The sequence below is a fragment of the Vipera ursinii genome (assembly GCF_947247035.1).
Source record: "Vipera ursinii genome assembly, chromosome: 7".
Classification (NCBI taxonomy): Eukaryota; Metazoa; Chordata; class Lepidosauria; order Squamata; family Viperidae; genus Vipera; species Vipera ursinii.
This window is the reverse complement of record NC_139521.1, coordinates 16178229-16194929: the sequence shown is the minus strand read 5'-3', so window position 1 is coordinate 16194929 and position 16701 is coordinate 16178229.

Sequence of the window (16701 nt, the reverse complement as noted above, 5' to 3'; positions counted from 1 at the left end):
TATTCCTAAAATAATTTTGTAAGAAAGTTGTTGTTGTTGTTGTTGTTGTTGTTGTTGTTGTTATTATTATTATTATTATTATTATTATTATGTTATTTTGATTAAAACAAACATGGCAAGCTATTAAATAATCTCATTACATAAATCCATTAAATAAACAAACTATCTTTGATCATAGAGATGATTTGAATTGAATGGAGGAACACCATTTATTAAAGAGTCACTCTAGTTCATTATCATAGGGACATTCAAAAATTTTAATAGCTGTACTTTCCTTTTGTTCAAAAAAGCCACTGACATCTCCTAAAGGAGCAATTTTAGATTGGTAAAATTAATTTAGAAAATTATTGCCTAATTTAATGTAGTACTTTTTTTTAAATTTGCTCATAGATTAATTGCATTTTTTAAATTTATTACCCTATGGTAAGATGGGCAGCCAATAAATCTGATGAATAAATAAAATAAATAAATAAATCTTCATTACTACTATGCTATTAAAAACATTACATCTAATTTAGGACAACTAAATTATAATTTGAAAGTAGATCGTGCTCACAAAGAACGTATTAAAATTAATTTCCATTCAATCTTGAAATTATTATTTTCCATCATTAGCTAACAAAATGAAAACAAAGAGGATTAGGTTTTATTTCATTCAAAAGTTACAAGAATGCTTAAAAAATGGAACCATTCTATTTATCGTGTGCTTAATGCGATTTTATTCAATGTATATTATATATATGTTAGTGGGAAAACAGTAGTTTTTCATGGGAGGGAAAGGGAAAAGCCTTAATGAAAAGAGCATTGTCCCACTTGATGCAGACCCCATACCTTTGGTATATGCATTACAATGTTTCCTGTATGCTCAGAAGTGGCAGATCAGATGGCACAATGGCATGGAGATTCTGGGATATCTTCTAGCAGATTATAAATAATCATAATTCGTGCTCAGACATATGCCCTATTGCCTTTTTAACTTGGATTATGTCATTATTCATCTATAGTGCTCTGAGAAAGACCAACATATTTTTAACTAGGATCAGTAAACTGGAACATATTTAACATTCACAGGTTAACCTTGCTTAACCTATAGATTCTTAGAACAAGTAAAATAAAATGCTTCATGTAATATATTTTAGGGATATAGCTGAAGGCAAGAATTTTGAGTAGTACAGGAGGCTGGTAGAGTGGAAAGACAATAGATTAGAAACTAAAATGTCTTGGCAGAGATGTTAGTTACTCACTGTGGTGGTCAATCTGTATCTCCATATTCAAGTCAGAAGATGTTACCTAGCTAAATATTTCTTCCAAAAAGAAACAAAAACTTCTATTTAAAAATAGCTCCTTATTATATGTCTATCCCATGTCTTGAATTTGTTTACACTACTGAAAAATTAAAGAATCTCTTTTCTCAGCTGCACATTGAAAACTGAGACAATTTTCTCATTTTAATGGAAATGTGGTCTCAAAGAATTGTGTGGGTCAGTCATCCATGTAAACCCATCTCAGAGGGTCTTTAGCTAGGGTATTTGAATGGCATCATAATCATGAAAGGCAGAAACATAAATAAAATTTATTTGAACATACAGCATATAGTTCTTATAGAACTTCTATAAATCTGAAATGATAGTATACTACAGATGCAGTGGTGGATTAAATTCTTTCAAGATTCTGGTGAATAATGAAATACATTTTTCCAATAAATTATTTATAGTACTAGCAATAGAAGTAGTGGTAATAGTAATAGTAGTACTATGGTTTCTTAACTAATCATGCTTGACCATATCAAAGTATGAGCATCAGTCATAATAGGATACAATATAATGAAATAGAGCCTTGGTGGAGCAGTGGGCTAATGCCTCCTTAAGTAACACCAGCTGCCTGCAATTAGTGCAGTTTCGCATCCCACCAGGCTCAAGGTTGACTCAGCCTTCCATCCTTCCGAGGTAGGTAAAATGAGGACCCAGTTTGTTGGGGGCAATTAAGCTGACTTTGTAATAATGCCGCTTGGGGTGTGTGTGAAAGCCCTAATAAGCAGGCATATACATAGAATGAAGGCTACTGCTAAGCTTGTAAGCCGCCCTGAGTCTTCGGAGAAGGGCGGGATATAAATGGAATTAAAATAAAAATAAATAAATAAATAAAATAAAGTAGGATACAATAAATGTGATATGATAGACTAAGTAGAACAAAATAAAAACAAAAGAGTAAGAAAAATAGCATAAGGTAAAATAGAATGCAAAGATATATAGTAAAAAGAATCCTAAAGTTCAAAAACAGTGTATGCTTAAGTGAATCCATCACCTTCATACATAATCCCAATGTTCTCTGTTACAACTGAGTAATTTAATTAGCATTTTAAAGTGTGTTGTTGCCTTTATACAACTTTCTTTGAAGTGATTGGCCCAAGAATCTGTATCCATGAAAACCATTATTAAACATGTTGAAAGAAGCTTTCTTGTGTGTGCTATTTTTGACTTTTGTTGCAAGCCTTAGTTCATTTTGAGCCTTAGTTTTTCTCACTTCATCTTTACAGGTTCAGGCTATTTGCTGATATTCTGCCATTGTTATGTGCCCCTCTTTCCATTTTTTATACTTGTCCTTTTTGTCTTTCAATTTATCAGAGAGCTCTTTATGCAGCCATACTGGTTTCTTTTGAGAGCTGTTATTTTTCTTCTTCATTGCTATTGTGCTAGACTGGGCTTTTATAATCTCACTTTTCAAAATTTCCTAAGCTTCTTGAGTTGTTTTCCCTTAAGGATTCTCATCCATGGAATCCTTCCCAAGCCCTCTCTAAGTTTATTGAAATTAGCTCTCTTAAAGTCCAAGACTCTAGTTTGACTATTGCTTGCTCTATTGCAAGTTCACCTGGATATTACTGGCCTACAGTTTTCTGAAGAATAAAGGGAAAAAAATAACAGCAAAGGGAATAGCCAGGTAGTGATGTTAATGAGTGCAGGTCAGCTATTATTCAGGTAAGTAGATCATTAGTTTTTAAATCAAATGACATAAATAAATAATGAAATAATGTATATATTATATGAGGCAACTGATTTTTTTTTCTTTCATCTAAGTCCAATCTTGAGGAAATGCAATCGATAGTTTGTAAAGATCAATCATATGACTAGTCTAGAATTCTTTTTGTCCCTCACTGACCTCTGAGATGATCTGAGAAACCTACAATCAAGAAAATAAAACCAAGATCTTTCTTCTACGTATTGGCTGCCCAGCAACAGTATTCAGTATCATACCACCATTTAAGATAAATAATTTATTCATTTAATTTTATCCTGAATTTATTATGTTTATAAATACTCATTAGGCATTTATACATAATATAATTAGGTATAATAATTATACCTAATGCTCATTTCTCCTCCTATTCCCAAGAGCAACAACTTTGTGGGATGGGTTGGACTAAGAGATAGTACTGGCCCAAAGTCATCAGCCTGCTTTCATGCCTAAGGCAGGAACAGATTCTTGCCTGATGTCTTAACCACTAGACAAAAATAATTTCATTTAGTCATTGTTCTAATGACATGAAAACTGACTGTTTTTTACATCATTAAATTTTTTTGCAAAGGACAATTGCATATAATTTTAAGTTCCAAGGGAACTTCAGCTTAAAGCAAGAATTACTAAGAAACAAAGAATTTCTATCAAATCCTTTTCTTGTGCTCTAGGTAATAAACTATGCATCATGGACTAAGACTGCTCCTATTACAAGACAGGCATCTGTGCCTTTCTTGGCATGCCGTCAAGCACCTTGATACACATTTTTTTTATTGAAAAGTTTTACAGTACATTTTTTAAAATAGAAAAAAGAAAAAACTCCCTCCCCCCTCCCCTCCCCCAACCCTCCCCTCCCCTTCCCCCCCCACGACTTCCCAGAGCTGAATACAGGGTATAAACTCACAAACGTAAGCTAAAATATGCTAACAACAAAAATAAAACATTAAATTCTATTGCACTTTAACTCTCCATAGTCATAACTATATTACTAACAAATAACAAATAACTAATAATATGTCATATAAAACCACTACTTATTCAAATGCTAAATGAAACTTTTTAGTCCCATATTTATTCTGAATATATTCAATCCATCTTCTCCATTCCACAATATATCTCTGTTGCGAATGTTCTTTCAAATATGCTGAGATCTTTGCCATTTCCGTCAGATTAGAAACTTTCAAAGTCCACTCTTCTATAGTCGGCAGTTCCTCTTTGTTCCAATATTGTGCTACTAAAAGTCTTGCTGCTGTAATTAAATTCAACATCAACTTAGTATCTGTAACAGTAAAGTCTGTAATAATACCCAACAAAAACAACTGCAGAGAAAACCTTATTTTTTTCTTAAATATCTTTTGCATATTCCACCAAATTTTAATCCAAAAAGCCTTGACTTTTTTACAAGTCCACTCTGGTTTCTCTTCAGATCATATAAATCTTTCGCCTTTTACCTTGATACACATGTTATCTACACACACACACACACACACACACACACAAACACACTGTTGTGTGTACGTATGTGTATCTATGCATGCATGTATATCTATCTATCTATCTATCTATCTATCTATCTATCTATCTATCTATCTATCTATCTATCTATCTATCTATCTATCATCTATCCTAAGATCCTTTTCCATGTTCTCCAGATGTGTGGCAGATAGGATAGATATAAAGTAAATAAGCACAACCATTAAAACAAATTCTTCTCTCACTTGTCAATGCATGAATAATGTTTTACTGAACATTTGTCTGTTAACAATGAAAATACAGGTATAGAAGATTTTTCTCATTGAAACTTATGCATGTGAAAAGCCCTGCCAGTGTTTAAAAATACTTCATAGCCTTGCTCTGCGATTAGAAATATTTTTTAAAGTTAAAGATTCATGTCACCACTAACATATCTAATTAGCCTGTAATAAATGCAATTACTGAAAATGCTACTGACCATTTTAAATAGTTTTCTTTCTTTAATATCTGATGTTGCTAATTTTGCAATGGTACAGATGGTGCATGAAAAGAATACAATGACACATTAGTTATTTATTAAAAAGTTGAGCAAAGGTTTTTATTTTTTCTATTCTCTTCAATCACATATGTAACTGTGACCTTAGGGCAAGGATAAAAGAGAGACTTTTCAATTCCCAATGGGTATTAATAGATATTTTAAATGCAAAGCTTTCATTTTCTAACTATGCCCTAAGGCGATAATAAATCATTTCCAAATGGTGCTTTGAATAAAAGATAAGTATAAATATCACTTGGATCAATAGCCTAGGGTTTTATCATTGTACTATAATTGCCAACCTAATTTAGCTCAAATGCTATCTAAAACTGAATTTAATTGTCTAAAGAGAACTGAACAATAGGATATAGAACATAAGCTAAAAGTTATTTTTTGACAAAATAGACATACAGCTGGAAATATTTGGAAATTTGCATAGGATTTTTTAAGGACTATTTGAATTCACAATACTATTTTCAAAGCACAAATGCTGGAAAGATCAAGGTTTTACCGACAAATATTAATTCTGCCTATACATTTTATATGTGAGAATAGTCGCAGCATTAGTTTGTGCTGTTCCTGAATGTTATATCTTTAATTTTTGCAACTTTAATGGGAATGTTTGTTTAGTTCTGTTATACAGTATGTGTTTATATAAAAAGAATAAAAACATCAGGATCCAATCTATGTTGGATTCTCTGAGTTGGATGCTGTAGAACCTAAAACAGAAACATAAGTATTTAGACTGAGATCTGTAGCCTAGATTCATAACTGTTGGATATACAGTAATTATTTCCAGGCTGTAGCTCTTTAACCAGAGTTTTTGGAGCTGAAAACCTAAGCAAAATCATAATGGATAAGTTTACACAGAATGCCATCTTACACATACCAATCCACTATTATTTTGTCCTTAAATTTCTCACATATGTTATATTGTTCTTATTACTATTTATAAAACAGGAAGACTCATAAGTAGGGTCAGCTAAGATACTTGGCTGCCTGGGATCAAGATGGCATTTCCTCTGCTGTTCCAACTATAGAAGCTGACTGGTTTGTCAATTCAGTGTTATTTCATTTCTGGTCTGGCGCTAACATTCATCACTACAGATAGTCCTTGACTCACAAGAGTTCATTTAGTGACTGTTCAAAGCTATCTCAGCACTCAAAAAAAGTGACTTATGACGATTTTTCACAGTTATTGTTAAGTTCAGACAGACGAATGACTCAGTGAGGTTTAACAGTAAGAGCGTTTATTAATACACATATGTCAACTGTCAACTGTCATAATAACTCCGGCTTATATACTCGGGCCGTTTGAACTGTATCCAATCCCCAGCCCGGAATTTCCCGCCGATAAAACATTAACCAATAATTGCAACCGGGCTTCCCGCTTCACAGAAACCTTTCGCAAATAAGCTACTGACACAACACCCCTTCCCCCCCAGTTGATGTTATTTGTTGACGTAATCTCTCAAGTATTTTGGTGGCTTATGGACCCTTGATGGGTATCTATTGGACTTGCAACTTACATCATTGTTAACAGACTGGCTGATTGTTATGGGCCTAGAATTTTGGGTCCCTGGCTCTGAAGATTCTCTAATAGCTGATTGTTGTTGCTGTTGTGGCTGTTGTTGTTGTTGTTGATGATGATGTTGCTGTTGTTGTTGTACAGGTACTGCTGGCCTTTCCATAGTAAACAACTCCCAATCGATTTGACTATGCTGTGGAGTTGCTACAGCTAACCTGGGTTGAGTTTCCACTTCCACTTCCCCCCCACTAACTGAAGAGTCATGTTGGTTAAGCCAAGATGCAGTATCACCCCTGTGTTCGATTTGACCCCCATTAACTGACACACTTTCGGGAACCCTCTTCCTTAGTTGATCAATATGTCTTTTGCTTATTCTATTCCCTTCCCCCTCAATGGTGTAAGACAGGGGTGTCAAACTCAATTTCATTGAGGGCCGCATCAGCATTGTGGTTGCCCTCAAGGGGCCAGGTGGGTATGGCCAGGGTGGGCGTGGCCTACTGGGTGGGCGTGGCTAGAGTGCGTATGGCCTACTGGGTGGGCATGGCCAGCTCTACATCGTTCGCATCAAGGTTGCCTATGGGGGCCTGGGCAGGAGTGGGACAGATCTGAGGGTCTCTGGCAGGAGGAGGGTCTCTGGGCCAGGGCCAAAGCAGTGGGGGCTGTTCCCTCTCTGTTTCCAAGATGGCTTTGCGGGCCACATGAAACCACTTTGCGGGCCTGATCCGGCCCCCGGGCCTTGTGTTTGACATGTCTGGTGTAAGATAACGGCCCCGTTATGTCAGTGACTACCCCTGGAACCCATTTGTCCCCCGGTCCATAGTTTCTGGCCCAAACTAAGTCTCCAATGTTGAGGGACCTGTTTGGGATGTCAGGTTCTGCACTTGAGGGTAGTCTGTCAGGGTGTAACCTGTCCAGTTTAGTGGTTAGCCGTCTGCCCCACCTCATTTCCGCAGGGCTTTTCCCGGTAGCCGTGCAAGGGGTTGTGTGTTGAGTCAGCAAGAAGTCTGCAAGTCTTTGGTGCCAGTTGCCGTGGATGATTCGCTTCAGGGCATCTTTAGTGGTTTTAACGTTGCGTTCAGCCAAGCCGTTGGTGGAAGGGTGGAACGGTGCCGATGTTGCGTGTCTAATCGAGTTGGCCTTGAGGAAATCCTGAAATTCAGCAGAGGTGAATTGGGGCCCATTATCAGATACAATCACATCAGGTAACCCATGAGTGGCAAAGAGGCCCCTCAAAACCTGTATTGTTCTAGCAGATGACATAGAAGTAACAGGCACAACCTCCAACCACCGGGAGAAGCTGTCCACCACAACTAGGAAGGTTAGGCCTTGAAATGGCCCCGCAAAATCAATGTGAATCCGAGACCATGGATTCCTGGCCATTTCCCACTTATGCGTGTGCGCGTGTGCCTGTTCAGGCCTAGAGCGCTGACACTGATAACACCCTGAAACACACTCTTCTATTGCCTTGTCTAACCCCGGCCACCACAAATGACTTCTGGCTAATGCCTTCATGCGGACAATCCCTGGGTGACCTTCGTGTAATTCAGTTATAACAGTATTCCTGTGAAGTTCAGGAATGACAACTCGGTTACCCCATAATATACAACCCAAGTGAGATGATAATTCATCTTTCCTTCTAAAATATGGAGTGTAGTTAGGGTCCGGGTTTTTACTTGGCCATCCACCTAGTACCCAGGTCATGATCCTATTGAGAATACGGTCCTTTTTAGTGGCCTCAGCTATTTCTCTAGCTGTTAAGGGGCATTCAGGTATTTCGTGTAGTGACAGAATTTGTCCTACCGGCGCAGGGTCACCATCAGTGTTAGTTAAAGGTAGTCTGCTAAGAGCATCCGCATGACCCATTTCCTTACCAGGTCTATGTTGCAAGGAAAATGAATATGCAGAGAGGAAAATTGACCACCTCAGCATCCTGGGAGACATTATTTGGGGTGTCTGTTTATCAGTGGTAAACAGTCCCAGTAATGGTTTGTGGTCAGTGAATATGGTAAAGTTCCTACCATAAAGGTAATCATGGAACTTTTTTACTCCTGCCACAATAGCTAATGCTTCTCTATCAATCTGTGCATAATTCCGTTCAGCTTTGGTAAGCGTCCTGGAATAGTATGCAATTGGCTTTTGATTGCCCTGACTATCCATGTGGCTGATGACAGCCCCCACACCATAAGGTGAAGCATCACAAGCTAAATAGATCGGTTTGTTCTCAATAAAATGTGTAACCGTGGATTGGCTAGATAGAATATCTTTTAAGGTTTGAAAGCTGATTCTATGTTTTTCTTGCCACTGCCATGGGGTTTTTCTATCTAATAGTCTGTGTAATGGTTCAGCGATAGCAGCTTTATGTGGCAAGAATGTGTGATAGAAATTGACTAATCCTAAAAAGGCTTGTAATTCAGCCTTGTTTTTAGGTTCAGGGGCTAATTTAATTGCTTTAATTTTTTCAGCTGTAGGGTGTATTCCCATTTCATCTATTCTAAACCCTAAGAATTCAGTGGATTTAACTCCAATACAGCATTTTTCCTTTTTTAATTTGAGTCCAGCCTCTCTAAATTTCCCCAGTACCTGTTCCAGACGCTCAGCTAAAATTTCTTCAGTTCTTCCAGCTATCAGGACATCATCAAAGTAAGGGCATACACCAGGTATGCCCTTTAAAGTCCTCTCCATCACCTCCTGGAAGATGCCTGGAGCTGCTGCAATACCAAATTGCAATCTGTGGACTCGGAATGCCCCCTTGTGGGTAACAATAGTTTGAGCTTCAGCAGCTTCCCTGGAAACAGTGAGTTGCAAATACGCCTGTGCCAAGTCGAGCTTGGCAAAGATGGCGCCGTCCTGGATCGTCGCGAGGACCTGTTTCACCGTCGAGACCGGGTAAGCATGCTTTTTCATTCCTAAGTTCAGGGTGGCCTTGTAATCAGCACAAATCCTCACATCCCCATTGGGTTTTAGGGGTGTGACAATTGGTGTTTCCCACAAGCCACCCTCGACCGGTTCTAATACGCCTTGGCCTACAAGCTTATCGAGCTCGGCCTCGATTTTTTGCTTTAGGGTGAAAGGCACCCGTCGGGCCTTAAGCCTAATGGGTTTTACTGCCGGGTCTAGATTAAAATTAATTGGGGGCCCTTTATATTTACCTAAAGACCCATCAAATACGTCTGCGAATTCATCGCAGACAGATTTGAGGGTCTTATTATTAATGGTATTTATTCCCCCGACCCAAATTCCCAGGGCTGGGAACCAATTAAGACCAATTAAACTAGTTCTATGGCCTTCGGTGACTAATAAGTCTAAGAAAGCGTTAAACCCTTTATAATTAACTTTAAGGGTGACCTTCCCCTTAATATTTATTGGGGTTTTTTGAAAATCCGCTAATTGAATTTTAGTTGAACTAAGTGGAATTTTACGGCCACTTTTTAGTTCAATATGTTTAAGGGTCTCACTGGAAATTATTGATACTGAGGCCCCAGAATCGACTTCCATTTTGCAAGGAATTCCTTGCAGATGGACTACGATTTTAATTTTGGCCTCAGAATATGGTTTATTTTTGACTTCCCTATGTGGTTGACTCGCGCCACCTCCCCGCGGTTGGGGTAACGTGCCAAAGGTCTGGGGGTCTCATTGCCACTATAGTAGGGGGTTACCTTACCTTCGGCCCAAACGTCGATTTCGTGAAGACGATTGTCACGAGGACGACCCCGGCAAATGGCCTGAATGTGGCCGGTCTTTCCGCACATTCTGCACTTAGCAGAGCGGAATCTACATGTTGCTCTGGGGTGGTTGCCCCCGCAGCTTCCACATCTGGTGTCACTGTCGCGCGGTCTGGTCGGGTTGTCTCTTGGTTGTCGTTGCGGTGCTGTTGTTTGAAATCGGCGTCCCGGTTCTGGTCCTTCGCTGCGAGAGGGTCTTGCCGCCATTTTCCCAAACCTTCAGGTGACTTCGGCTATGTCGGCTTCCCATTGTTGATCCACCTCCCCACTGTCCACACGGCTTTCTAGATTTATTTCGGCTGAAGCAGCCATGCTATTGCGGGGGGGGTCGCGACTTCCAGTAGATTCATAAGTTAAAAGTTCGTCAAGGACTTCTTGTAAATCGCCGGTGGGCTTAGCGATAATACGATTTTGTAACTGTTCATCTCGCAAGCCCAGCACCACTCTATCTCGAATCCTAATTTCAAGATTGTCATATTTACAGCGTAATGCTGCTTCTCTGACTGCAGCAACGAATTTTGTGATTGACTCGCCCGGTCTCTGATTGCGTTTTTCGAAAATGCGCCTCCAATAGAGTTCTGATCTTTTCGGCGTAAAATGTACTTTTAATTTGGCTAGTAAGTCAGCGTACGAGACGCTAGATACCGGCATAGGTTGACAGAGTCCAACGGCAACCCGGTACACGGGTGTGCCACTGATGGTCAATAAGGCAGCAGCCTTTTTCTGGTCGTCGGTTATGCCGTTAACGAGCAAGAACCCTTTGACCTGTCCAACATATTCTTCCCAATCCTCTGGGTAGTTTGGATCGAACTTTTTCAAAGAGCCAAGTTGCGCCATTCAGAGGTTTGTTTAATTCCGCCGTGGCCGCTAGCGGTTGACTGTGTATTTTTAAATTTTACCGCCTTACGCTCAGCTGATTGTCACCGATCCTTCACTAGTCCACCGTCAATCCCATCCTTGTCACCACTTGTTAAGTTCAGACAGACGAATGACTCAGTGAGGTTTAACAGTAAGAACGTTTATTAATACACATATGTCAACTGTCAACTCTCAGAATAACTCCGGCTTATATACTCGGGCCGTTTGAACTGTATCCAATCCCCAGCCCGGAATTTCCCGCCGTTAAAACATTAACCAATAATTGCAACCGGGCTTCCCGCTTCACAGAAACCTTTTGCAAATAAGCTACTGACACAACAGTTATGATCTTTGCAGCATTCCCATAATGTGATCAAAATTCAGATGCTTGGTAACTGTTTCATATTTATGATTGTTGCTGTGTCCCAGGGTCATGTGATCATCTTTTATGACAAGCAAGGTCAATGGGAAAACCAGATTTGCTTAATATCCGGGTTACTAACTTATCAACTGAAGTGATTCACTTAACAACTGTGGCAAGAAAGGTTGTAAAATGTGGTCTAGTCCACCTAAGGTGGCGGACGTGTCGAGCTGAGCTCCATGAGTTCGGCTTTAATTGGTGGCTTTAATTGGTGGCTTGAAACGCCCCAATCGGCTGGTTTTCGGGGCGGATGGAGCCGTGGCTTGGAATGGCTGGAGGAGCCGTGGCATGGGTGAGTGCTGCTGGAGGAGCCATGGCGTGGAGTGCTGGAGTGCTGCGGTTCATCCAACGCAGAGTCCTGCATGTCGGTCCTTGCACAACGGTCCTTGTTGCGGACTGCCGGGCGTTGTGGACCATCTTGGTTTGGGGCCTGGCGGAAGATCAGCGGGATACTCCTGTCTACTCCCCGCCTGTTTCTATCTACTGCCTACTCCTGTTTACTCCCCGCCTGTTTCAAAGCAGCCATTGGAGACCATGGAGGAGGAGACTGGGACAGTGGTGGACTCCTATGTTGGTTAAGACCTGCTGCCTTCAAGGGATCTGAGGCAGCTTTGGCTGCTTGCCAGGTTCATGGCTGGTTGGGCAGTGTACTGGCCTGTTGGCTAGCAATAGCCTTCCAATCGCGGCCTGGAGTTATGGCTTCCAGGATCCTCCCCTTTGTGGTGAGGTGCCTCGGTCTCATGACAGTCAGCACGGCATGGGCCGGAGCCGGGGCCGGGCTCGCTTATCACCTATATGGAGATGGAGTCCTGCATTCTGTTTCCCTTGTCCTCCAAAAACTCAGAAGGACCTGGGGTGAAGAGTCGCTGTGAGAGGGCGGCTCAGTTGTTTTTCCATCTGCTACCTCTCTGGAAATGAGAGATCCTGAGGGTATGCTGTTTCCCCTGGATGGGGTTTCTATCCGCCTCCCAGATCAATCTTGTGGTTGGGGTGAGAGAACGACTACTGACTTGTTCTGGGGGTACCTGGCGCGAGTGAGAGTGGTGCTGGACTGGTGGTTTTGGACACATACACTCCTTCGGATTTGATATCATCTTTATCCAACATCTGACTGCCTTTTGCCAAACTCACATGGCTATTTATGGTACACTTACGTTATTCTGGCACAGACTTGTACACCCTCAGGGGTGCCCCCTCTTCCTGGGTGCGACCCATCTTCTTTTCTACCTCTCCTCTTGATGACGGGCCCAATTGTTGGGACCCTGAGAGATGGTTAGGCATTGATTGGGGTCTCCGGTTTATCTCTAGGAAGAGACCCCTGATCTGTTTTTAGCTATTGTTTTAAGGGGTTAAGGGGGAGGGTTGGATTGCAGTTTGGGTGGGAATTTGGGGGCTTCCACCAACCGAGGTTCAGTCGAGGCTTGTGACAGGTCGTGGTGGGATCGGGCTTGGGTTGGGCGCCTCCGAGTCTCCGGAATGGGGGGTGGGGTTGCGGATCCCCATGACGATTGGGAATGGCAACAGGTGGTTGCACGGGGGCCACATCAATATTCGGGAGCGTGCCCCCGCTATCATCAAGAGGTGGCATGCTCCGACCCCCCAGACTTTCCCCATGTTTCCAGGAGTGGGGATGAGCAGGCCCCTGAGCTCCGGCTGGTGTATTTTAATGCCAGATCAGTAGTTAATAAGGCTCCCCTTATCCGAGAGTTGGTTGAGGAGGAGCGTGCTGAACTGGCTTGCATCACAGAGACCTGGTTGGGCCTCTGAATGAACTTTGCCCACCAGGTTTCCGTGTGCTTCACCAGCCTTGGGCTCAGGGAAGAGGTGGGGGTGTTGCGGTGGTTGTAAGGGAGACCTTGTGTCTGCGGGAGGGTACAGTTATTCACATATTTGAGTGTGAGTCACTCCTCCTGAGATGTGGCCCTGGGGCTCAGTTGGGTTCATTGCTGGTGTATCTTTTGCCTACCTGTGTAGCAGCAGCCCTGCCCAAGCTCCTCGACACTCTCTCTGGGTTGGCGGTTGAGTTCCCCAGACTTATGGTTCTGGGGGACTTTAACCTGCCATCCCTGGGAGGTTCATCGGGGTTGGCTCGGGAGTTTATGGCCTCCATGATGGCCATGGACCTGACCCAAGTAATTCAGGGCCCGACTCATGGGGGGGTCACACACTCAATCTTATTTTTCTATCTGGATGGTGGATTGATGATCTGGGAGGGGGATCTCCAGTTATTACACCCCTGTCATGGACCGATCATCACCAACTGTGGCTGGCCTTCTGTTTCATCCCCCTCCATCACAGGGTTACAGAACTGACCAGGTGGTTCCATCCCAGGTGCATAATGGACCCTGAACGGTTCCAGGAGATGCTTGGATCTGTGCCTGCCATCTTCGCTTACAGCCCGGTTGATGCCTTAGTGGAAGCCTGGGAAAGGGCAGCCATGGAGGCACTCGACCATGTTGTTCCCATGCGGGCCCTGACCTGGCACAGATACCGGCGGGCACCATGGTTCTCTGTGGAGCTCCGGGAGATGAAGCGTCGGAGACGGAGCCTAGAGAGCTGTAGGAGGTCCAGCTGGTCTGAGTCTGATCAATTGCGATTAAGAACCTTTACGAGGTCTTATCTCGCGGCAATGGAGGCAGCGAAGTCCAATTACTTTGCTGCCCTCATCGCATCGGGAGATAATTGCCTGGCCGCCCTGTTTAGGGTGTCTCGCTCCCTCCTGAATCAGGAGGTGAGGGAGGAGCCCCTGCAGGGTCGTGCCGAGGAGTTTAGTCAATATCTGGTGGATAAAATTGCTCGGATTCGGGGCGGTCTGGACTCCGACTGGGCGGAGTCTGACGATGGGGAATCGAGCAGTCTTGGGAACATTACTTGGGAACAATTTGATCCTGTGACTCCGGAAGAAGTGGACAGGATCATGGGGAGGCTGAGCTCCACCACGTGTTTATTGGACCCGTGCCCCTCCTGGCTGGTTTATGCAGCTTGGGAGGGGACACGAGGCTGGCTCCAGGTGGTAATAACTGCCTTTTTGAGAGAGGGTAGCTTCCCTGCCACCTTGAAGGAGGCGGTGGTGAGGCCCCTCCTCAAGAAGCCTGCCCTGGACCCGGCCATTTTGAATAACTATCATCTGGTCTCCAACCTTCGCTTTTTAGCAAAGGTTGTTGAGAGTGTGGTAGCACATCAGCTTCCTCTGTTCCTGGAGGAAGCGGTTTATCTGGACCCCTACCAATTGGGCTTTAGGTCCGGGTACAGCACGGAGATGGCATTGGTCGCACTGGTGAATGATCTCTGGCGGGCTCGGGACAGGGGTTGCTCCTCTGTCCTAGTCCTATTAGATCTCTCAGCGGCTTTTGACACCATCGACCATGGTATCCTACTGCGGCACCTCAGAGGGTTGGGAGAGGGTGGCACTGTTTTACAGTGGTTCTCCTCCTGCCTCCTGGGTCATTCGCAGTCGGTGTTGACAGGGGGGTAGAGGTCGGCCTCGAGGCCTCTCTTGTGGAGTCCCTCAGAGGTCGGTCCTCTCGCCCCTTCTGTTCAACATCTATATGAAGCCGCTGGGTGAGATCATTTATGTTTTTGGGGTGGGGTATCATCAGTACGCTGATCATACCAAGCTTTTTATTTCCACCCCAAATCAACCCAGTGATGCCCTTGCGGTGATGTCCCATTGCCTGGAGGCGGTGAGGGTCTGGATGGGGAGGAACAAGCTTCGTCTAAATCCCAACAAGACCGAGTGGCTGTGCATACCGGCATCTCGGGTTGTCCACTCTATTCCATCTTTAACTATAGGGGGTGGGGTGTTACCCCCTAGATAGGGCTCACAACTTGGGTGTCCTCCTTGACTCACAGCTCTGTTTGAAAAATCATATAGGAGCTGTGACCAGGGGGGCTTTTGCCCAGGTTCGCCTGGTGCACCAGTTGCGGCCTTATTTGGACCGAGATGCCCTACGCACAGTCACTCATGTGCTCCTGACCTCTTGGATAGACTACTGCAATGCTTTCTACATGGGGCTGCCCTTGAATACCACTTGGAGGCTCCAACTGGTGCAGAATGCGGCCATGTGAGTTGTGATGAGGGTCTCCCAATACTTCCATGTAACACCTCTGCTCCGCGAGCTGCATTGGCTTCCAGTTATCTTTCGGGTGAGATTCAAGGTGCTGGTGATGACCTATAAAGCCCTAAATGGCATGGGCCCGGATTATTTACCGGAGTATCTTTAGCCGGCGTTAACTTCCCATCGTCCTGTGTGCTCCCATAGAGAGGGACTCCTCAGGGTGCTGTCGGTCAGGGAATGTTGACTGGCGGCCCCCAGGGAGAGAGCATTCTCTGTGGGCGCGCCTGCCCTCTGGAACCAGATTCCTGTTGAGCTCTGGATGGCTCTCAAACTTCACTCTTTTCGCCGCGACCTGAAGACTTGGTTATTTGAACTTGCCGGCCTGGACTGAGGGATTGGGGTTTTAGATTTTAAATTCCAAATTTTAAATTTTAGAATGTGTTTTATTGCTTGTGCTATTTGGTTTAATTTATTTTAATTTTTGTATATTATGTGCTGTATATTGTGTTTTAATTGCCCTGTACACCGCCCCGAGTCCTTCGGGAGAGGGGCGGTATATAAATCCAATTAAATAAATAAATAAATAAATAAATAAATAAATAAATAAATAAATAAATAAATAAATAAATAATAAGATTTACTTTAAAAAAGTGTTACTTAACAGAATAAAGTTTTGGCTATATTGTGGTTGTAAGTCGAGGGCTAGGTGTATATGTGAGCAGCGCAAGAGAAAAGGACCATCCTTGTTGTGCGTGCAGTTTTTTTTTTCTGCTAAAAGGTGTCCAGAAATAACTAGGAAGATAAAATTATTTCTTCTTCGACATCTGTATTTTGAGGTAGTTACTTTATTCTGGTTAATGATGGAATAGGTTCTGACTGAAGACCAAGGCAACATGGGGAAAGTATCCTTTTGGGGATTCAAAACCTAACAAAATTGCCCTTTATATAACTTTGGGTTTGCCTCCAGAATGAAGTTCTTGTTGGCAACACTCCCGATTCATCCTGAACCCAGTCCTGCTTTTACTACTGCTTAAAAAAAATACTTAACCAAATTGTGCCTTTAAAGTAACATGTAGATTGGCCCTAAGGCAATG